Source organism: Coregonus clupeaformis, unplaced genomic scaffold (assembly GCF_020615455.1).
Source record: "Coregonus clupeaformis isolate EN_2021a unplaced genomic scaffold, ASM2061545v1 scaf0193, whole genome shotgun sequence".
NCBI lineage: Eukaryota > Metazoa > Chordata > Actinopteri > Salmoniformes > Salmonidae > Coregonus > Coregonus clupeaformis.
The window spans coordinates 46,118-66,790 of NW_025533648.1; positions in this window are offsets into that span (position 1 = coordinate 46,118).

The following is a 20,673-nucleotide window of genomic DNA, read 5'->3' on the forward strand; positions in this document are numbered from 1 at the left end:
TTTCAGTAAGTTAATTTAAATGAATTTTGAACAATAAGAACTGTTTTGAGAAGCTTAGAAAAGGATCCAGAGTCCCAAGAGGGGACTAGGCGGGGGCAGAGAGACCCTGTCGGCAATGTTGTCTGTAGGTATTCAGGGAATACTTACATAGTTCTGGGAACTACATGGAAGTTCTGGGAACTCCATTTTAAGGAATTTAAGAATATCAAGTAGTTCTGGGAACTACATGGAAGTTCTGGGAACTCTGTTTTAGGATTTGGAGAATAGTAAGTGATTGAGTGGAAAGAGTTTTGTATGATTGACAAATTTACTGAAAAAGGGAAATTAGTTCCCATATTGACTGAGCGATAAGTTGCAATGACTGAGCTGACGGTGCATGTTCCCCATGCGGTTCATGCCATTATTACACAGGCTAAAACTGCCCATCTTACACCTGCCAGATTGCTAGATTATCAGAACATCCTTTTGAAGATGTCTCATGTTACACTGAAGAGATGTGCTGTACTTAACCCCTCTACTCTCCTCCCTACAGCTGATGCCAGTGAAGAACATGACTCTGAATTGACCATTGAGATTGACTGTAGCCCTAGGCTTCACCTAAAAGACATTCCTCTTTTGAATTCGGACTTTGAGTTTTTTTGTGGATGGCTCTGCCCAGCGAAATGGCAAGGGTGAACCTTTAGTAGGCTATGCTGTTGTCACCGCTGTTCAAACTGTGGAAAGTGCTAGACTTCCTCCTCACTTGTCTGCTCAGGTTGCAGAGTTATTTGGTTTAACCAGCATGTATTTTGGCTAAGGATTGCTCTGTTAATATCTACACTGATAGTAGATATGCATTTGGTGTTGTGCACGATTTTGGCACGTTGTGGAAGAATAGAGGATTTTTTTTCTTTGTCTGGAAAAACTATTGCTCACAGTGATCTTGTCTCCTCTTTGCTGACGGCCGATCAGCTCCCCTCATCTATTGCAGTGGTTATGTGGCAAGCACACACTTCTGCAAAGGACGCTAAGGGAATGCTAAAACTGATTATGCGGCCAAGCTGGTTGATTCCTCTTCCCAGGCGTTGTAGGGAGGTCATACAGGCATGTGGAGGCCACACACACTACTGAGCCTCATTTTGACTTGTTTTAAGGACATTACATCAAAGTTGGATCAGCCTGTAGTGTGGTTTAACACTTTAATTTTGAGGGTGACTCCAAATCCAGACCTCCATGGGTTGATACATTTGATTTCCATTGATAATTTTTGTGTGATTGTGTTGTCAGCACATTCAACTATGTAAAGAAAAAAGTATTTAATAAGATTATTTCATTCATTCAGATCTAGGATGTGTTATTTTAGTGTTCCCTTTATTTTTTTGAGCAGTGTATTTTCAAGCCGATTTACAATAAGTCAAAATTGTAACTAGGCCAATCAGGAACATTCAATGTCGTCTTGGTAAGCAACTCCAGTGTATTTTTGGCCTTGTGTTTTAGGTAATTGTCCTGCTGAAAGGTGAATTTGTCTCCCAGTGTCTGTTGGAAAGCAGACTGAACTAAGTTTTCCTCTTAGATTTTGCCCTTGCTTAGCTCTATTCTGTTTGTTTTTATCCTAAAAAACTCCCTAGTCATTGCAAGTTACAAGCATACCCATACCATGATGCAGCCACCACCATGCTTGAAAATATGAAGAGTGGTTCTCAGTGATGTGTTGTGTTGGATTTTCCCCAAAGGTAACGCTTTGTATTCAGGACAAAAAGTTAATTTTCTTGTCACATTTTTTGCAGCATTACTTTAGTGCCTTATCGCAAACAGGATGCATATTTTGGAATATTTTTTATTCTGTACAGGTTTCCTTATTTTCACGCTGTCATTTATGTTAATATTGTGGAGTAACTATTGTAGTGGAAGTGTTAGTGTCCTCTTTGTCTCTGCAAATGCGTGTGATGCAATTGTAGCGTATTGTTTCTTGTTATTGTGTTAGGATGTTCTGTGAATTTGCTCTCAGGGAAGGGACTGATAGAAGAAGAGAAAGAAGGGAACACATTGTTACTTTGGCCCAACGTCTAGAAACTATGTGTGCAAGGTCATGATCAGCCTATTGCCTCCTGAGAGCAGAGATGCCTAGTTTGTGCATGAGTACAAAGAGTGCTGAATGAAGAGCACCCTTCAGAGCTTCTGACAGACTTGTACTTTTAGTATTACGTTTGTTGTAACCTCTCCGGCCATGATAATAAAGATCTGTTCATTTAACTTTGACTTGGAGAATTTCCACAACAATTTGGCGTCACGAAACAGGATGATTGATTCTACCTGAGCTCGGCAGTGAGAGTCTGCGAGGGAACACTGGTGGCACATTCCATGTGAAGGCATGCAAGGGAAATTCCTTTCTGACCAAAGATGACGAGTACCCGTCCAGACCAGACCTCCACTGTGGGCTGCCCTGGAGAAAACACATAATCTACGAAACCTAGAAGGACTGACAACTGAATTTCAGTAAGTTAATTTAAATGAATTTTGAACAATAAGAACTGTTTTGAGAAGCTTAGAAAAGGATCCAGAGTCCCAAGAGGGGACTAGGCGGGGGCAGAGAGACCCTGTCGGCAATGTTGTCTGTAGGTATTCAGGGAATACTTACATAGTTCTGGGAACTACATGGAAGTTCTGGGAACTCCATTTTAAGGAATTTAAGAATATCAAGTAGTTCTGGGAACTACATGGAAGTTCTGGGAACTCTGTTTTAGGATTTGGAGAATAGTAAGTGATTGAGTGGAAAGAGTTTTGTATGATTGACAAATTTACTGAAAAAAGGGAAATTAGTTCCCATATTGACTGAGCGATAAGTTGCAATGACTGAGCTGACGTTGCATGTTCCCCATGCGGTTCATGCCATTATTACACAGGCTAAAACTGCCCATCTTACACCTGCCAGATTGCTAGATTATCAGAACATCCTTTTGAAGATGTCTCATGTTACACTGAAGAGATGTGCTGTACTTAACCCCTCTACTCTCCTCCCTACAGCTGATGCCGGTGAAGAACATGACTCTGAATTGACCATTGAGATTGACTGTAGCCCTAGGCTTCACCTAAAAGACATTCCTCTTTTGAATTCGGACTTTGAGTTTTTTTGTGGATGGCTCTGCCCAGCGAAATGGCAAGGGTGAACCTTTAGTAGGCTATGCTGTTGTCACCGCTGTTCAAACTGTGGAAAGTGCTAGACTTCCTCCTCACTTGTCTGCTCAGGTTGCAGAGTTATTTGGTTTAACCAGCATGTATTTTGGCTAAGGATTGCTCTGTTAATATCTACACTGATAGTAGATATGCATTTGGTGTTGTGCACGATTTTGGCACGTTGTGGAAGAATAGAGGATTTTTTTCTTTGTCTGGAAAAACTATTGCTCACAGTGATCTTGTCTCCTCTTTGCTGACGGCCGATCAGCTCCCCTCATCTATTGCAGTGGTTATGTGGCAAGCACACACTTCTGCAAAGGACGCTAAGGGAATGCTAAAACTGATTATGCGGCCAAGCTGGTTGATTCCTCTTCTATAACCCCCTTCTATAGATGGCAGCAGTTCCTGTTCCCACTAACCCCTTCTCTTCTAATTATGTTGTTGTTTTGCAGGCAGCAGCTGATGCAACTGAGAAAAGGTGGTCGGCTGAACACTGTCACAAGGACACCTTGGGTGTATGGCTTGATGATTCTAATAGACCTGCCACGCCCTGTTGTACTTTCCAATACCTTGCTAAATTGTCACATGGTCAAAAGGAGGGATGGTGGATCTTGTAAATAAATATTGGAGTATAGTAGGATTTACTGTGTTTGCTGAATTCTTTTGTAAGAAGTGTGTGATCTTGTATGACTAATAATGTTGGACATGGCATTTCAGTATCCCCCGTGTCCCATACATTTTTACATTTACATTTTAGTCATTTAGCAGACGCTCTTATCCAGAGCGACTTACAGTTATTGAATATATATATATTTTTATACTGGCCCCCCGTGGGAATCGAACCCACAACCCTGCCGTTGCAAACGCCATGCTCTATCAACTGAGCTACATCCCTGCCGGCCATTCCCTCCCCTACCCTGGGACAATTGTGCGCCACCCATGAGTCTCCCGGTCGCAGCCGGCGGCGACAGAGCCTGGATTTGAACCAGGATCTCTAGTGGCACAGTTAGCACTGCGATGCAGTGCCTTAGACCACTGCGCCACTCAGGAGTATACCAGGCCAGAGGGCCCCTTTGAGCACTTGATGATGGACTTCATTGAGTTGACCCCTTGTGAGGGCAACAAGTATCGTTTTGGTGATTGTTGACATATTTTCTAAATGGATTTAAGCTTTTCCTTGCAGGAGAGCTACAGCAGCAACTATGTTTACGTTTACGTTTACGTCATTTAGCAGACGCTCTTATCCAGAGCGATGGCTTCTGAGAGATCATACCATGGTGGGGTCTTCCGTCAAAAGTCTCCTCCGACAATGGTCAACATTTTGTGAATGAGATTGTTCAATCCCTGTCAGAGGCTTTACAGATTTATTTGAGAACCCATTGTGCCGATCATCCTCAATCTGGGGGTGCGGTAGAACAGGCAAACCAAACCCTAAAAACTAAATTGATTAAGCTGATTGGTGAAACAAGCCTGACATGGGTGAAGGTGCTTCCATTGGCACTGATGAGTATGAGAGGCAGATCCCACACAGTGACTGGTCTCTCTCCCCATGAGGTGCTGACAGGGCGATCTATGAGAATCAATAACATGCCATTTGCTCAAAACAGGTTGACGTTGCAGAGAATGGAAGAAGACATGGTAGCATACTGTGTCTCGCTTAACAATGTTCTTAAGACGCTCTTCCCATGGGTGAAGGCTTCTCTGCCCAACCTATCAGGAGGAACTGAGTATTGTCTGTGCCCTGGAGACTTCGTGGTGGTAAAAGACTACAGAAGGAAGAGCTGGAAGGATCCTCGTTGGAGAGGACCATATCAGGTTTTGCTGACCACCCCGACTGCGGTAAAGGTAGCTGAGAGGGACACCTGGATTCACGTCTCGCACTGCAGACGAGTTCCTGCCCCTGAGGAGGTTGGCGGGAGTCCCATCCCTTAAGCTGTGTGGCCTGCCTGTCTGGATCTGCACCATTGTGTTGATTGGAACCGTTGGTTGCCCTCCAGTGGGTGACTGTTCAGGTGAAGATGAAAGTCATGAGCCAAAGGCACCACAGCAGACCTAGAGTACTGGTCCAGAGGGAGAAGTCATCTGAAGGAAAAGAGAAGTAAAAGGTCTAGATGAGGGAATCTGTTCCTCTCTCGAGCTGAAATGGTGGCAAATGGCACTTCATATAAGACTTCTTGTTGGGTCCTGTGGGAATAGGTAAGGTTCTCCGATATGTAGGGGTTCCCTTGGGGATGGACTTAACTATTCAACTCTCCTCAATATTGTCATTGGCCAATTTTCCCCCAATGAATCCCGAACCCATTACTTATTTTGCGATATACAATGTTACTGTCAGCCTTGTATATCCTAGACCAAACAATTGCAGTCACCCACCCATCCCTATAGTAGGATCCCTGGTTGCCCCCTGGTGTATTAGAGGATATGGGAGTGTTTGTAACTGTACTATGTTGGTTAATGGTAGCAATAACTGCTCTCTTGTAGTACATGATTCTGTTACAGGAGCACAGGAAATGTGAGTTATACAATTTCTGTCTACAATAAGTCTATCGCACTGAAAGGAGCCCCACATGGTACGTATTGGTTGTGTGGCCGATTTGCTTATTATAGTTTACCACCTAATTGGGGAGGGACGTGTACTGTTGGGTTTGTGGTGCCGGCCATGAGGGTCCTTGGAAACACTGAAACAGAATTGAGGGTTCTGTTCTGGGACTAGCATCAGCCAACCCCTCGTTTTAATAAGCAATCCCTTGCAGATGTCACTCAGGTGCAAACCTTCTTCTCCCGATTCGCTGGTGTTTTGCTGCCCCAATATGGAGTTGCGTGTGCCTTAGATACATTGTAGAATAATAGTGAAGACATCAAAACTATGAAATAACAAATATGGAATCATGTAGTAACCAAAAAAGTAAACCAATCCTCACTCCTAATTTAATTTCACATGCAGCTTGTGTAAGAAACGTTAGAGGAGTTACTTTCAACTATTCAACGTTATTTAGGTAGTCTACACAAGTGAGTATGGAAGCTGATCAATATTTAAATGTGTTGACATGATAACTCAGCTGAAACATACACAGCTTGTTTCCAAAGCTAAGCAGGTTTCATAGAGGGAGACATCTTGATGGTAGACTTAATCTCACTGAAGTAATACCCTTCATATACCAGTAGGTGTTGCTGTTTAGGCAGGCATTGTTGGGCTGTGGCTTCTCATTTTAACATTTACATTTACATTTTAGTCATTTAGCAGACGCTCTTATCCAAAGCGACTTACAGTTAGTGAATACATTTTTTTTATATTTTTTATTTATTCTCTTTTTGTTTTCTTTTTTTCATTTTTTTTTTATTATTTTTTTTATACTGCCCCCCCGTGGGAATCGAACCCACAACCCTGGCGTTGCAAACGCCATGCTCTATCAACTGAGCTACATCCCTGCCGGCCATTCCCTCCCCTACCCTGGACGACGTTGGGCCAATTGTGCGCCGCCCATGAGTCTCCCGGTCGCGGCCGGCTGCGACAGAGCCTGGATTTTAATATACCTCTTTGTTTAGGTTGATGGCATGATGTTGAAAGATGACGTAGATTAAAACATAACATTTTACTATCAACATTGAAACAAGGTCAAATAAAATGTGTCTAATCAAATATAAAATCAAACATTATTTGAACCACCCAATATAGGATTACAAATATTTTTTATGTTTCTATGTGGAATTTTCAACAATTTCAATGTATACATGGTTCTGATGATTATGCTGAAATTAGATTGAAGTAACAATCCATGTTGATTCCACATCACAATAAATTGAAAATTACGTTGAAACAACATTGATTCAACCAGTGTGTGCCCAGTGGATATCTTTATCGGCTACATTAAAAATAGTACTGTTATTTTTTTTAAATCACTTTGGCACATTTTTCAGATGTAAGTGGTGTATTTTCAAAACACAAAGTACAAAACGCTAAACTGATAATACTTGTAATGCACTCTATCTTATGTTCAGAACCTTTGATTGTGCATTCATTGAAGTTGAACACGTTTCAACCCTCAGCCAGCCCTCGACTTCAACTCGGGCCTAACAACACCCGTGCCAATATATCCTCCAAACACCGACTTCTCTGGTGTTCTTCTCTGCTGAACACTGTAAAAGTCTATATTTTTTACATCATATATAAATGTATCTATTGACATCAATTTACAGTTTATTTTAACGTAAAGAAAAAAATGAAACTGCAAACAGGTAACACTTGTAACACAGCAAGTCTTATATTCAAAACCTTTTATTGTGCATTCATTTTGTTTGGAGACATCTTTCACCACACAACCATTAATCCAAAACACAACATAATGATATCTTCTCAATCTAGTTGTTTTAACAACCAGTAAATCCAATTGCAAAAAATGCTAGATACATGTTTCAAAATTGCATTTGGAATGTATTATGCTACAGTGCTGTAAATTACAGTACATTACCCTGTTTTCACATTAGGCAATACACTTGCACTACCCATCAGAACTGACTGAAAACCTAATTTCCATCATTTCTATCCCATGTGTGTTTGCATCATTGATGCAAAACATACATGAATTGTTCAGATATAATTACAACATAGGTGTACTGTAATCAAATGAAACAAATGAAATGAATGAAAGAAACATACTGTTTAGCAGGCACTAGTTTGCATCAAGCATGTCTTGAGCATTTGGTCGTAGGTTCTCATTGACATTCTAGTAAATGTCCTCATTGTTCATGCACCTGGGGAAAAACCTTTCGGCAAGGCGTATCCAAGCCTGACATAGGTATGGATTGATGTCATTGCATTGCTAATACATGGTCTGAAGGAGTGTGGCACGCTCATGGGGATGGCAATCATACACCTTCCAGCCACCCAAGCCATAGACTGTTCACTATCCTACCATCCAGCAAACGCTACCGGAGCATTGGGTCTCGGACCAACAGGCTCTGAGACAGCTTCTACCCCCAAGCCATAAGACTGCTAAATAGCTGGGCTGGCTCTATGGGGTGGCAAAGCCGGGCATACACCCCCCAGATATAATTTGTTTTGTTTCCCCATAAACATAACAAATGGTATATTAATTATAATGCCCGGTTTTGCCAATGTAGCGTTGCCGGGCCTGCCAGTAGCACAGACCGAGACAGATGCTATGCCGGGTGTACGCTCATGATCTGAGGTGGGTGGAGGGAGGGGGGATGTAATAATATCATATTTAGTAGTTAAAAAGTAGTTAAAATCCCCAAATGCATTCTGATTGGGCACCTAGCCATGCAATGGCATAAGATAGGGTTCCCCAACTGGCGGACCGTGGGCCAAATCTGGGGTGCCAGCAAAAGTATTTGGTCCCCCAAAGCCTCTCAAATTAATAATGAATATTCTTTTCCATAAAATAAATATATTATAAGACAAAAATCTCTGACCCCAGATGCAAAAACTCCCAAATGCAATGCCCCAAGAAGGAAGTTACCCAACCTAAATAATTCAAAAGTTACATTTAACTTCACTCATGAGGAGAGAGAATGCAGGAGATAGTCAAGTAATAAAGCAGGCGGTGGACCATTCAGTTGTGCTGAAACGTAAAGCTGCAACTGCAGCGCAATCAATAGAAGGTGAACAGCGCCTGGTGCTGAAATTATAGCTAACTTGTTATGCAAGTGTTGACAGCAACAGATGGAGAAAACCTACACCAATCGAGTCATTCATTTAAACAATAATCTTCATTTTAATTTGACTTTACAAACAACAAGAGGGCTTAATTGGAGTATATTTCTTCCGAGCCAAGGCCTATATAAAATAACAACTGGCTGAGGTAGGCTTAACAGCATCTTCCACAATAACAAAAGACATGGCCTAATAGAAGTGGAGATGTTTTGGATTAGGCCTACTTACAATTGCAACTGGCCAAAAATGTAACATCCTACATAAAACAATAATTTAAAGAAAAAAAGGCGATGTCTGTGTCTGAATGTCTGTATCGGGATAGCCTGCTCCTGTAACCACAGAACAAACATAAAATACTGTCCGCTTGAGACGTAAATATCCCTGGATAAGCACTCACAATAATGTTAGTATTTACTAAGTACAGTCATATAGGCCACTAAATTACTTACTTAATGGGAAAAGTTGCACGATCTTGTGGATGTCGCATGAGATGGATGTGATTTTGATGTGTAAGCAGTCCTCGATTGACTTATGTGAAAGCCGGTTCCTGTCGTGCGGAAAATGAGGACTCGCAGGTGTAAGTCGATCCAAACATTGTTAGCACAGAAAATACAAGTTTCTTTATTGTGCGGTATTCCTCTGAGCATGCCAAAATGCACACAAGGATTCAGCACTCCTGAGCGCATCCCTGATTTGGCTCGATGTCTGGAATTCAATCAGCTCCGTTTGAATTGCGGCCTCATCCAGAGAGGGTATCGTTTTCTTAGCAAGGGAGGAGAAATCTCCACCTGGGCGGACTTTGAGAGGATCACGTACAAACGCAATTATATCCTTGGGCATGCTGTAGTCTTCAAATCTGATGGAGAAGTTGTCCCTCAGATGCTTGATGAAATCTTCCATCACCTCTGAGACAATGCTGCGGCCTGGTCCATTTGCCTGTCGTTTCTTCAGTGTGCTGAAGCGCAGTAGCCTTCCAGATGACAAGTCCAAATCAGACAACTCAAGCTTCCTAGCAAAGGCCTCAAGTTTTTCCATCATGTCTACGAATGTTTTCCCTCTTCCTTGTAACTGGAGATTTAACACGTTTAAGTGACAGAACATGTCAGCCAAAAAAGCCTTGTGTGTAGCTTGCAGTTAACACTTCAATGTTTCTGCGTCGGGCCTCTGTCTGGGGCGGGAAGAACACTTTGAAGTTCCATGCTTAGATTCATAATGACGTCTGAGATTGAATTCTTTGCAAACAGCAACATTTTCATTGCAAATAAGACACACTGCCTTGGCATTGGGAAAAGATGATAAGATGAACGCATATCTCTCTGTACATTCTTCCTAGAAACTTCGATTTTCATTATCCACCTTCCTTTTGATACTTTTTGAGAGCGACATTTTCTCTTGCTATCAAGCTAATTGTTCTGAACTAATGTTGTCGTTAAAAAAAGTAGTGTAGCCTACACTAGGCTAAGTAGACCTGTTTTTCCCCAACCAATCAACACACAGAGAAATAGACAAAACAATAATTGAATAGAGACATGGTGATTTTATGAGGGTAATCAGATCGAAATTGTTATGTTATCGTCACTGAATTTATTATGTACTAATCAGATGTGTTAAAAATGTTGTTCAATTTGTAGTGTAGGCCAATTAATTGTGCTAATATTATATACTCATTATGTTATAGCCCGCGGACTATTAGCTCAGAAAATAATTGTCCCGAGGCCAAACCTAGTTGACAAACCCTTTCATAAGGTACTGCCTTCATTATCTTGTTTAGGAGAGAGTGAACTGAGCAAGCAAATCGAGGAATCCGGGAGAAAGAGAGCTGGTTGTTTAAAATGGAAAAGTGTTGCGGTAGCTATTGATAAAGAAGAACATTAAGACGAAGCAGCTGATTTAAAAGTGGGATGCACTGTTGAGCGCTACATCCCGAGGGGTTCGTGCTGATTGTATGGCGATTGTGACAGCCGGTTAAATGGCGTCCCTTGACAAGGCAAGAACAAGATGTATGTCAAGAGAAGTGCAGTATTATCATAAGGAGAGTTATACTTGGAATAAGGAGGAGGAATGGAGGGAAAAAGAGAGGCAGAGGAGGTCTAAGAGAGAGAGGGCGGAAGAGGGTGAGCTTGAGTCAGTTAAAAATTGAGGAAAAAAGGGGGATGGTTTGTTAAAGAAGAATGGTAGAAAGTGTACACAGAATGAGTTGAAGACAGGAGGAGAAATGGAAGTGAATGAGGGCGAAGTATCGGAGGTGGTAGGTGTGGTGAAGCCCAATGTTTTTGATGCTCATCGTTTGGTGCGACGCAGACAGGGGGGCGTGAGTGGAGAAACAGAAGAGTCATTGTCTGTTCTTTTGAGTTTTGATGTTGAGTCTTTGTCTGACAAAGTGATGTTAGGATATATAAGTTATCCTGTATGAGCTTTTGTGCCAAATACATTACGTTGTTACAGGTGTCAAGCTTATGGGCATGTGGCAGCAGTGTGTAGGAGGGAGGTTCCTAGGTGTGAGAAGTGTGCAGAAGGGCATGAGACAAAGGAATGTGTAGCATTGGGGAAAGTAGTGGTATGTGTTAATTGTAGGGATGCCCATGGGGCTGGGGATCAGAAATGTCCCATGCGAGAGAGGCAGGTTGAGGTTTCCAGGGTTAGAGTAGTGCAGAAGTTGTCATATAAATAAATCTCTCACTGTTGCCGCTTGCTACAGACCCCCCTCAGCCCCCAGCTGTGCCCTGGACACCATATGTGAATTGATTGCCCCCCATCTATCCTCAGAGTTCGTACTGCTTGGTGACCTAAATTGGGATATGCTTAACACCCCGGCCATCCTACAATCTAAACTAGATGCCCTCAATCTCACACAAATTATCAACGAACCTACCAGGTACAACCCTAAATCCGTAAACATGGGTACCCTCATAGATATCATCCTGACTAACTTACCCTCTAAATACACCTCCGCTGTCTTCAACCAGGATCTCAGCGATCACTGCCTTATTGCCTGCGTCCGTAACGGGTCCGCGGTCAAACGACCACCCCTCATCACTGTCAAACGCTCCCAAAAACACTTCAGCGAGCAGGCCTTCCTAATTGACCTGGCCCAGGTATCCTGGATGGATATAGATCTCATTCTGTCAGTAGAGGATGCCTGGTTGTTCTTTAAAAGTAATTTCCTCTCAATCTTAAATAAACATGCCCCATTCAAAAAATACAGAACTAAGAACAGATATAGCCCCTGGTTCTCCTCAGACTTGACTGCCCTTGACCAGCACAAAAACATCCTGTGGCGTACTGCATTAGCATCAAATAGCCCCCGCGATATGCAACTTTTCAGGGAAGTTAGGAACCAATATACACAAGCAGTTAGGAAAGCAAAGGCTAACTTTTTCAAACAGAAATTTACATCCTGTAGCACTAACTCCAAAAAGTTTTGGGACACTGTAAAGTCCATGGAGAATAAGAGCACTTCCTCCCAGCTGCCCACTGCACTGAGGCTAGGAAACACTATCACCACCGATAAATCTACAATAATCGAGACTTTCAACAAGCATTTTGCTACGGCTGGCCATGCTTTCCACCTGACTACCACTACCCCGGCCACCAGCTCTGCACCCTCCGCTGCAACTTGCCCATGCCCCCCCGCTTCTCCTTCACACAAATCCAGACAGCTGATGTTCTGAAAGAGCTGCAAAATCTGGACCCCTACAAATCATCTGGGCTAGACAATCTGGACCCTTTCTTTCTAAAACTAGCCGGCGAAATTGTCGCAACCCCTATTACTAGCCTGTTCAACCTCTCTTTCGTAACGTCTGAGATCCCCAGAGATTGGAAAGCTGCCGCGGTCATCCCCCTCTTCAAAGGGGGTGACACTCTAGATCCAAACTGTTACAGACCCATATCCATCCTGCCCTGCCTTTCAAAAGTTTTTGAAAGCCAAGTTAACAAACAGATCACCGACCATTTCGAATCCCACCGTACCTTCTCCGCTATGCAATCCGGTTTCCGAGCTGGTCATGGGTGCACTTCATCCACGCTCAAGGTCCTAAATGATATTATAACCGCGATCGATAATAGACAGTACTGTGCAGCCGTTTTCATTGACCTGGCCAAGGCTTTCGACTCTGTCAACCACCGCATTCTTATTGGCAGACTAATTAGCCTTGGTTTCTCAAATGACTGCCTCGCCTGGTTCACCAACTACTTCTCAGATAGAGTTCAATGTGTCAAATCGGAGGGCCTGTTGTCTGGACCTATGGCAGTCTCTATGGGGGTGCCACTGGGTTCAATTCTTGGGCCGACTCTTTTCTCTGTGTATATCAATGATGTCGCTCTTGCTGCTGGTGACTCTCAGATCCACCTCTACGCAGACGACACCATTTTGTATACATCTGGCCCTTCATTGGACACTGTGTTAACAAACCTCCAAACGAGCTTCAATGCCATACAACACTCCTTCAGTAGCCTCCAACTGCTCTTAAACACTAGTAAAACTAAATGCATGCTCTTCAACCGAACGCTGCTTGCACCCGCCCACCCGACTAGAATCACTACTCTCGACGGGTCTGACCTAGAGTATGTGGACAACTACAAATACCTAGGTGTCTGGTTAGACTGTAAACTCTCCTTCCAGACTCACATTAAGAATCTCCAATCCAAAGTTAAATCTAGAATCAGTTTCCTATTTCGCAACAAAGCCTCCTTCACTCATGCTGCCAAACATGCCCTCGTAAAACTGACTATCCTACCGATCCTTGACTTCGGCGATGTCATTTACAAAATAGCCTCCAACACTCTACTCAGCAAATTGGATGTAGTCTATCACAGTGCCATCCGTTTTGTCTCCAAAGCCCCATATACTACCCACCACTGTGACCTGTACGCTCTTGTTGGCTGGTCCTCACTACATATTTGTCGCCAAACCCACTGGCTCCAGGCCATCTATAAATCACTGCTAGGCAAATCCCCGCCGTATCTTAGCTCATTGGTCACCATAGCAACACCCACCCGTAGTATGCGCTCCAGCAGGTATATCTCACTGGTCATCCCCAAAGCCAACACCTCCTTTGGCCGCCATTCCTTCCAGTTCTCTGCTGCCAATGACTGGAACAAATTGCAAAAATCTCTGAAGCTGGAGACACTTATCTCCCTCACTAACTTTAAGCATCAGTTGTCAGAGCACCTTACCGATCACTGCACCTGTACACAGCCCATCTGAAATTAGCCCGCCCAACTACCTCATCCCTATATTGTTATTTATTTTGCTCATTTGTACCCCAGTATCTCTATTTGCACATCATCTCTTGCACATCTATCATTCCAGTGTTAATACTAATTGTAATGATTTTGCACTATAGCCTATTTATTGCCTTACCTCCATAACTTGCTACATTTGCACACACTGTATATATATATATTTTTCTGTTGTATTTTTGACTTTGTTTTGTTTTACCCCATATGTAACTCTGTGTTGTTGTTTTTATCGCACTGCTTTGCTTTATCTTGGCCAGGTCGCAGTTGTAAATGAGAACTAAAAAAATATATGCTGAGGCAGTGAAGAAAGTAGTGGAAGATGGGTCAAGGGGGAGGGATCCTGAGAGGAGTGGTGTGAGTAGTAGATCTGTACCAGTACAGAGGGATAAACCAACAAGTGATATATGTTTCAGTAAGATTGGATTTTTGGCATTTATAGCAATGGTTATGAACTGTACTGCAGGGATGGAACGTAAGTCACAGAAAATAGAGGTTGTGGTGGCAGCTGCAGAGAGGTATTTGGGTGTGCGAGACTTGACATCAGAAGAGTTACAGGGTGTGTTAAGTGGCGGTGTCCCATCCTTTCTGTCTGTTGGCCTGAAGTAGGACTAAATAGATTTAAATAGTGGAGTATGGTATTATTTTATTTTTTTATGTTTTGTGAGTGTAGTGTTAGATGGTAGGGTATTAGTATTATTATAATTTTTATTTATTTATTATTATTATAATTTATTTAAGCAAAGTATAAGGGAGTTATACTCCAGTCTAGTAGGTGGCGGTAATGCAACATTTATTGGATGCCAACCGCCGTTAAACCTCATCGAAGAAGAAGACCTTGTTTAGGAAGCTCATTAGATCCCACCCAGGGTGAGGTCAAATTGACAGTTATTTTTCTCACAGAGAGGGGAAAATGTTGTTCACTTTTGCAGACAGCTACAGCTAATAATAGGCTAGCTAGTAGATACTAGCTTCATTAAGTTTTGGTAGCGGTAAGCTGAATAATTATAGCTGGCTAATCAGCAAGGATATCCTAAAATGGCTGGGCACTGCTTAGAGCCAAAAAACTGAGGACCACCATGTCGAGAGCAATGGCAGAGCTCACCGAGTAGCCTGCTGGCCTGACCACTGAGATTGAGGAGCAGCAAATGTAAAACCCATCCCCCACACTGCCTGCTGACCAACAAGATTGAGAAGAGCCAGGGCCTAGCACCAATAGCACGAAGCTAACATCACAACAAGCATCTGCACCTCCATTAACCCATCCACTAGCACCTGACGACGTGTTGGATCTAGACAAAACTGAACCAGTGGAGTTTATTGCGGCTCGCAAATTCTTGCAAAGTGAAAACTCAACCACAACCAGCAACAACAAATGGACCCCACTCAGGGTTCTTCAAAGATACGGCGGGCCTTTGTCAGCAATGCCGACTGTGCTGTTGGCACTGAAACATGGATTTGGATGGACATCTACAGCAATGTGCGAAAATTCCTTCTCCATCCTGAAGAACGTATTTAGTGAACACAGACGCAACATGTTACATCAACGAAAAGCCCAGCTTGTCCAGCTGGCATTTGAGAGGGACCTGACAAGTACATTTCACCAGGAAGAAGAATGGAATCAGAACCTTCTCATGAGGTTCAACACAGCATGGAGGAGGCTGCAACTATTCTACAGTGCCTTCAGAAAGTATTCACACCCCTTGCCTTTTTCCACATTTTGTTGTGTTACAAAATGGGATTAATAACCTTTAATGCAGTGGGCTAAATCAGGGTCACAGAGTGTTTCTTGGTAGTCTTAAACATATCTACTTTGAAACAGAAGTATACACCTCACACACATGGTTATGGGCTTTAAAAAAAGAGGACACCTGTACCATGTCAGATATAGAGTTTGAGTTTGCTCCCCAATACTACACTTTGTATACAGTACCAGTCAAAAGTTTGGACACACCTACTCATTCAAGAGTTTCTTTATTTATACTATTGTATACATTGTAAAATAATATTGAAGACATCAAAACTATTAAATAACACATATGGAATCATGTAGTAACCAAAAAAGTGTTAAACAAATCAAAATATATTTTATATTTGAGATTCTTCAAATAGCCACCCTTTGCCTTGATGACAGCTTTGCACACTATTGGCATCACAGAAGACTGAAGTATAACAAAACTGTTTGACATAGAAACATCAGATTGTCGTCAGGTTTTTTGAATTAATCTTTATTAATTATGAAATTATGAAAATATCTTAACATTCCACCCATGAGGCCAATGAGGGCACTTTTGGTCATTGACTGCAGGAAAGGGCTACAATGGATTTTTTGTCAACAATCTGTCACGACCGTCTGAAGAAGCGGACCAATACGCAGCGCGTGGAGTGAACATGATGACTTTATTTAATAAAGCAACCACAAAAAACAACAAATGACGATAGTGAAGTCCTCTGTAACACTGACAGAAACATGGAACAAAAACCCACAAAATACAAGGTGAAACCACACAGTTTAAATATGGCTCCCAATCAGAGATAACGAGCCGACAGCTGTCACTCGTTACCTCCGATTGGGAGTCACATGAATACAAACAAGGAAGACAACCACCTAGACACCCCAACCAAACAGCACACAACAAAACGAACACACCCTATCCCCAACCTAACCCACACAACACCCAACAATACAAACACACCCTGGTTCAATAACAACGTCCCGGAACCAGAGCGTGACAGTACCCCCTAAAGGTGCGAACCCCGGGCGCACCAACATAAGGACTAGGGGAGGGTCTGGGTGGGCGTCTGTCCACGGTGGCGGCTCTGGCCCCGGTCGTGATCCCCACCCCACCACAGTCACAACCTGCTTCAGTAGCCTCCTCCCAATGACCACCCTCCAACTAACCCCACCTGGACTAAGGGGCAACACCGGACTAAGGGGCAGCACCGGACTAAGGGGCAGCACCGGATAAGGGCAGCACCGGGATAAGGGGCAGCACCGGGATAAGGGGCAGCACCGGGCTAAGGGGCAGCACCGGACTAAGGGGCAGCACCGGGCTAAGGGACAGTACCTGACTAAATGGCGGATCCTGGCTGGCTGGCTCTGGCGGATCCTGGCTGGCTGGCGGATCCGGGCTGGACGGCTCTGGCGGATCCTGGCTGGACGGCTCTGGCGGATCCTGGCTGGACGGCTCTGGCGGATCCTGGCTGGACGGCTCATGGCTGGCTGACGGATCTGGCTGCTCATGGCTGGCTGACGGATCTGGCTGCTCATGGCTGGCTGACGGATCTGGCTGCTCGTGGCTGGCTGACGGATCTGGCTGCTCATGGCTGGCGGAAGGCTCTGGCTGATCCTGTCTGGCGGACGGCTCTGGCTGATCCTGTCTGGCGGAAGGCTCTGGCTGATCCTGTCTGGCGGAAGGCTCTGGCTGATCCTGTCTGGCGGAAGGCTCTGGCTGATCCTGTCTGGCGGAAGGCTCTGGCTGATCCTGTCTGGCGGAAGGCTCTGGCTGCTCCTGTCTGGCGAAAGGCTCTAGCGGCTCCTGTCTGGCGGAAGGCTCTAGCGGCTCCCGGTCTGGCGGACGGCTCTGAAGGCTCATGGCAGACGGGCGGCTTTGCAGGCTCAGTACAGACGGGCGGCTTATGCAACGCTTGGCAGACGGGCAGTTCAGGCGCCATAGGGCAGACGGGCAGTTCAGGCGCCGTTGGGCAGACGGGCAGTTCAGGCGCCGTTGGGCAGACGGGCAGTTCAGACGGCGTTGGGCAGACGGACAGTTCAGGCGCCGTTGGGCAGACGGGCAGTTCAGACGGCGTTGGGCAGACGGACAGTTCAGGCCCCGTTGGGCAGACGGCAGACTCTGGCCGTCTGAGGCGCACCGTAGGCCTGGTGCGTGGTGCCGGAACTGGAGGTACCGGGCTGAGGACACGCATCTCAGGGCTAGTGCGGGGAGAAGCAACAGGGCATGCTTGGCCCTGGGGACGCACCGTAGGCCTGATGCGTGGTGCCGGAACTGGAGGTACCGGGCTGAGGACACGCATCTCAGGGCTAGTGCGGGGAGAAGCAACAGGGCATGCTTGGCCCTGGGGACGCACCGTAGGCCTGATGCGTGGTGCCGGAACTGGAGGTACCGGGCTGAGGACACGCATCTCAGGGCTAGTGCGGGAAGCAGGAACAGGACGCACAGGACTCGGGGAACACACAGGAGGCTTAGTGCGTGGTGTAGGCACTGGTGGTACTGGACTGGAGACAGGAGGTGGTGCCGGAAATACCGGACCGTGCAGGCGTACTGGCTCCCTTGAGCACTGAGCCTGACCAACCTTACCTGGTTGTATGCTCCCCGTCGCCTGACCAGTACAGGGAGGTGGAATAACCCGCACCCGGGCTATGTAGGCGAACCGGGGACACCATGCGTAAGGCTGGTGCCATGTAAGCCGGCCCGAGGAGACGCACTGGTGACCGGATGCGTGGGGCCGGCCTCATGACATCTGGCTCAATGCTCAGTCTAGCCCGGCCGATACGTGAGCCGGAATGTACCGAACCGGGCTATGCCTGCGTACAGGAGACACCATGCGCTCTACTGCGTAACACGGTGTCTGCCCGTACTCTCGCTCTCCACGGTCAGTCCAGGGAGTAGGCGCAGGTCTCCTACCTGACTTCGCCACACTCCCTTCTAGCCCCCCCAAGAAATTTTTGGGTAATACTCTGGGGCTTCCAGCCTTGCCTCCGTGCTGCCTCCTCATATCGCGCCTCTCGGCTTTAGCTGCCTCCCGCTCTTCACGAGGACGGCGATATTCTCCCGGTTGATCCCAAGGCCCCTCACCATCCAGAATCTCCTCCCATGTCCATGAATCCTTTATGGGAGTCCATAAATCCTGTGTAGGTAGGTCCTGTTGCCGCTTGACACGCTGCTTGGTCTTTTTGTGGTGGGTTTTTCTGTCACGACCGTCTGAAGAAGCGGACCAATACGCAGCGCGTGGAGTGAACATGATGACTTTATTTAATAAAGCAACCACAAAAAACAACAAATGACGATAGTGAAGTCCTCTGTAACACTGACAGAAACATGGAACAAAAACCCACAAAATACAAGGTGAAACCACACAGTTTAAATATGGCTCCCAATCAGAGATAACGAGCCGACAGCTGTCACTCGTTACCTCCGATTGGGAGTCACATGAATACAAACAAGGAAGACAACCACCTAGACACCCCAACCAAACAGCACACAACAAAACGAACACACCCTATCCCCAACCTAACCCACACAACACCCAACAATACAAACACACCCTGGTTCAATAACAACGTCCCGGAACCAGAGCGTGACACAATCTACACAAAATATAATATTATATATGTTAGAATCACCATTGGCAGCGATTACAGCTGTGAGTTTTTCTGGGTAAGTCTCTAAGAGATTTACACACTTGGATTTTACAATATTTGCCCATTATTCTTTAAAAAATTATTCAAGCTCTGTCAAGTTGGTTGTTAATCATTGTTAGACAGCCATTTTCAAGTCTTGTCATAGATTTTCAAGCTGATTTAAGTGCAAACTGTAACTAGGTCCCTCAGGAACATTCAATGTCGTCTTGGTAAGCAATTCCAGTGTATATTTGGCCTTGTGTTTTAGATAATTGTCCCTAGTCCTTGCCGATGACATGTATACCCATAACATGATGCAGCCACCACTATGCTTGAAAATATGAAAAGTGGTACTCAGTGATGTGTTGTGTTGAATTTGCCCCAAACATAACACTTTGTATTCAGGACAAAAACGTAATTTCTTTGCCACATTTTTTACAGTATTACATTAATGCCTTATTGCAAACGGGATGATTATTTTTTCTGTACAGGCTTCCTTCTTTTCATTTATGTTAGTATAGTGGAGTAACTACAATGTTGTTGATCCATCCTCAGTTATCTCCTATCACAGCCATTAAACTCTGTAACTGTTTTAAAATCACCTATGCGGGCCACCCGAGTGGCGCAGCTTTCTAAGGCACTGCATCGTAGTGCGTGAGGCTTCACTACAGACCCGGGTTCAATCCCAGGCTGTATCACAACCGGCCGTGACCTGGAGTCCCATAGGGCGGCGCACAATTGGCCCAGCGTTGTCGGGAGGGTTTGGCCATTGTGCTCTTGTGGCGGGCGTCTGCAGGCTGACTTCGGTCATCAGTTGAACAATGTTTCCTCCGGCACATTAGTGCGGGCGGGTGTTAGAAGCGGGGTTTGGTGTGTCATGTTTCGGAGGGCGCATGACTCGACCTTCGCCTCTCCTGAGCCTGTTGGGGAGTTGCAGCGATGAGACAAGATTGTAATTGGGGAGAAAAAGGGGTTAAAAAACATAGCTGATGTGACATTTCCTACATGACAGTAGCTCATTTGAATCTGCCACGAGTAAGTAAAATAGTATGAGTAGATGCCCATTCTGAGAGCAACACACACACACAGAGAAAGTTACCATATCCACAGTGCATGGTGAAAGTCTCCACACCACTTGCAGTCTTCACATTTTGCTGCTTTAAAAATTATATCTACAGATCTACACAACCTAATCCACATTTTCACAAAAAAATGTAAATAATAAAGAGGGTGAAAATATAGAAAT